At 44.1% G+C, this 4,003-nt stretch overlaps 1 pseudogene; it reads right to left on the reverse strand.

Annotated features, from left to right (window-relative positions):
- Positions 1–2,030: 2,030 nt before the first annotated feature.
- Positions 2,031–2,149, reverse strand: LOC124725183 (annotated as a pseudogene).
- Between the last annotated feature and the right edge of the window lie 1,854 nt (positions 2,150–4,003).

Raw genomic sequence — 4,003 nt, forward strand, 5'->3', positions numbered from 1 at the left:
TTACCCCTAGTGAGATAAGCCTCTACATCCTGACATTTATCCTCTAGCCATCCCTGCTTAGCCATTTTGCACTTCCTGTCGATCTCATTTTTGAGACGTTTGTATTCCTTTTCGCCTGCCTCATTTACTGCATTTTTATATTTTCTCCTTTCGTCAATTAAATTCAATATTTCTTCTGTTACCCAAGGATTTATACTAGCCCTCGTCTGTTTACCTACTTGATCCTCTGCTGCCTTCACTACTTCATCCCTCAGAGCTACCCATTCTTCTTCTACTGTATTTCTTTCCCTCATTCCTGCCATTTGTTCTCTTAAGCTCTCCCTGAACCTCTGTACAACCTCTGGTTTAGTCAGTTTATCCAGGACCCATCTCCTTAAATTCCCGCCTTTTTGCAGTTTCTTCAGTTTTAATCTACAGTTCATAACCAATAGATTGTGGTCAGAGTCCACATCTGCCCCTGGAAATGTCTTACAATTTAAAACCTGGTTCCTAAATCTCTGTCTTACGATTATATAATCTATCTGAAACCTGTCAGTATCTCCAGGCTTCTTCCATGTATACAACGTTCTTTTATGATTCTTGAACCAAGTGTTAGCTATGATTAAGTTGTGCTCTGTGCAATATTCTACCAGGCGGCTTCCTCTTTCATTTCTTACCCCCAATCCATATTCACCTACTACGTTTCCTTCTCTCCCTTTTCCTACTACCGAATTCCAGTCACCCATTACTATTCAATTTTCATCTCCCTTCACTACCTGAATAATTTCTTTTATTCCATCATACATTTCTACAATTTCTTCGTCATCTGCAGAGCTTGTTGGCATATAAACTTGTACTACTCTAGTAGGTGTGGGCTTCGTGTCTATCTTGGCCACAACAATACGTTCACAATGCTGTTTGTAGTAGCTTACCCGCATTCCTATTTTTTTATTCATTATTAAACCTACTCCTGCATTACCCCTATTTGACTTTCATTTATAACCCTGTACTCGCCTGACCAAAAGTCTAGTTCCTCCTTCCACCGAACTTCACTAATTCCCACTATATCTAACTTTAACCTATCCATTTCCCTTTTTAAATAGTTGAGGATGTTGTTGTTGACTATGACATACTCGAGACACGAATACAGAGGGCGGTAAGTGCGGCAATTCGTACTCCGTCGGCACCGGTGAGTGGTGTGAAGACAGCTCGTAAAGCTAACTTTGATTGCTTCCGGTTACGGAGGTCGAGGTAAGCATGTGCCTAACCTTACAAACAAACACTGTCCGAACAGGCCTTGATGGCTCGCGGTACCGACTGGCCGCTGTGTCATTCTCAGTCCTCAAGCGGCACCGGGTGTGGATACAGAGGGATGTGTGTTGGTGGTGATGTTTGGTTTGTGGGGCGCTCAACTGCGCAGTTATCAGCGCCCATACATAGTCTCAGTCGAAGTTAAAATCTTCTGGGTTATTAGGCCGCGTCATGTTTCTTCTAAAATGATCGACGTTTCGACCCCTCTGCTGGGAGCCTCCTCAGGATCTTCTGGCGTCCACTACTGCTAGTGTTCTAGCAGTAGCGGACATCAGAAGATCCTGAGGGAGATCCCATGAGAGGGGTCGAAACGTTGACCATTTTAGAAGAAACATGACGTGGCCTAATAACTGCTAGTGTTCTAGCAGTAGTGGACGTCAGAAGATCCTGAGGAAGATCCCAATAGAGGAGTCGAAACGTCGATCATTTTAGAAGAAAGATGATGCGGCCTAATAACCCAGAAGATTTTAACTTCAGTGACAACGGCCACGAAAGCCTGCAGACTTACATAGTCTCAGTTCTTTTCACAGTCCAATTTATTACACAGTCCATTCTAGCCACTGCCACAGATGATGATGATGATGATGAAATGATGAGGACAACACAAACACCCAGTCTCCGGAGGGGACTGTGGTCAACACACCACTCTCCCAGCCGTTGTCAGTTTTCGTCATCAGTGCCGCTGCTCCTCAGTCAAGTAGCTCCTCAGTTGGCTTCATAAGGACTGAGTGCACACTGCTTGCCAACAGCACTCGGCATGCCCGGGCCGTAACCCATCCAGGTGCTAGCCATGCCCTACAGCACTTATCTTCGGCGATCTGACGGGAGCCGGTGTTATCACTGTGGTAAGGCCGTTGGCTGCATACTGTCGCAGCGTGAGTAGAATTCTATTAATGTGACTTTCCACACTACACATTAGTTATAGCCAGTTCATATTAACTAAAGGTGGTGGCAACTTTCATACTGACATTTTAACGACACGGTCACGAATCTGCAATAAAAGGGACCCCATCTGAAGCAAACACAATGGAGTGCGTGCTGGAGAAAATAGTTCCTGCAGCCAACCTTCCCAGAGGGCAGAACTTTCCGTTTCAATAGCTTTTGGCTGGAGACCGGGGAAAGAACTCCCTGACACTGTAGTTGGCAATTCTGTGGTGGCAGCAGCGGGATGTCTCCTATGAAAAAAAGTCTCATGTCTGCGTCGCCAATTTGAATACAACGCATCAGTCTTTTATCAATTTAACCGTCATGTAACTTTCTCAGTCTGATTATTGGACTGATATTAAAGTAGATTCGCCCCCATCATCCAATAGTCCTGCATACAGGCAACACGTCGACAGGTGTAGAAAAGTGGTCGTCGAACATTTTTGCTCGAGAGCCAGTACTGACCTCAAGCCGTGTATGTACCGATCTTATTATTAATTGATAATTTATATAAATCAGTATGTTATGGGCTTCCAAGAGACTGGCTACAGTAAGGGCGCGGTAAGTGGGTTGCCGGTCACCAAGTGCTGATCATTAATAGTTGGCACCACTCGGAACCTTTTGTTCTGGCTATTCTCTGTTTCAGACTTCTGCCATCATCGCATCCCAGAGTTATGACACTGTATTTATCCGATTAAGTGTTGTGTTGCTCGTGTGAGCAGATGGTTAATGATTGCCTAGAATGATTGTACTTATATTGCTCCTCTCCTAGTAGCAATGTATCTCCTAGTACCAATGTGCCGTACGTCTCTGGAGGAGCCAAGCATTCCTAGCGACTAAAAACAACCTGACGTCACTACCATTCCAAAGAAGAGTCGTAGAACAGATACACAGAACTGTAACCTATATCTCTGACGTCGGTGTGTTGCACAACTTTAAAAAACGTTTTCTCTTCGTATATTATGACATTTCTGGAGACTGAAAATCTGCTCTGTAGGAGTGAACATGAGTTTCTGCGGAAAAATAAAAACAATCGAGTTAAACGCAGCTCGTTCTCTCCGTCCACAGAACAGAAAGTCACAGATACAGGCGTACATTTATGACATTTCTGGAGACTGAAAATCTGCTCTGTAGGAGTGACCATGACTGTCTGCGAAAAAAAAACGATCGAGTAAAACGCAGCTCGTGCAGTCCGTCCACAGAACAGAAAGCCACAGATACAGGCGTACAGACAGATACCGTGTTTCTTGGCTCTCGTAAGGCAATCGATACAGAACCACATGGGAGCCTAATGAACAGAATATGAGCGTGTAGAATATCCGACTAAATGTGTGATTGCAGTTTCTAGCAAACAGAAGACAGCAGGTCATTCTCAGCGGAGAGAAGTCTTCAGAAGTAAAAGTAACTTCGGGTGAGTCCCAATGGAGCGTTTAGAACAACTACCTCTGCCCTAGTGGGTAACGTCTGAAGTTCCATGAGGCTTGTTGTTGTTGTTGATGATGTAGTATACAGAGAAGTCACAACGCTTTAGGATTACAGAGAATTGACGTGTCATGTAGGGAATGGCAATTGACCGTCAACATAAACAAATGTAACATATTGCGAAAGCATACAGATGAAGATTCGTTACTGGTTGATTACACCATATCAGAACGATCACTAGAAGCAGTTACTTCCGTAAGATATGTACGAATATGTGTACCGAGCCATCTGAATCAATCGTGGGTAAGGCAGCTGCCGGAATGAATCAGTTCGAAGAATTCTCAGAAAACGTAATCCACCCTCAGAG

The sequence above is a fragment of the Schistocerca piceifrons genome, chromosome 1 (assembly GCF_021461385.2).
Source record: "Schistocerca piceifrons isolate TAMUIC-IGC-003096 chromosome 1, iqSchPice1.1, whole genome shotgun sequence".
In the NCBI taxonomy this organism is placed as follows: domain Eukaryota; kingdom Metazoa; phylum Arthropoda; class Insecta; order Orthoptera; family Acrididae; genus Schistocerca; species Schistocerca piceifrons.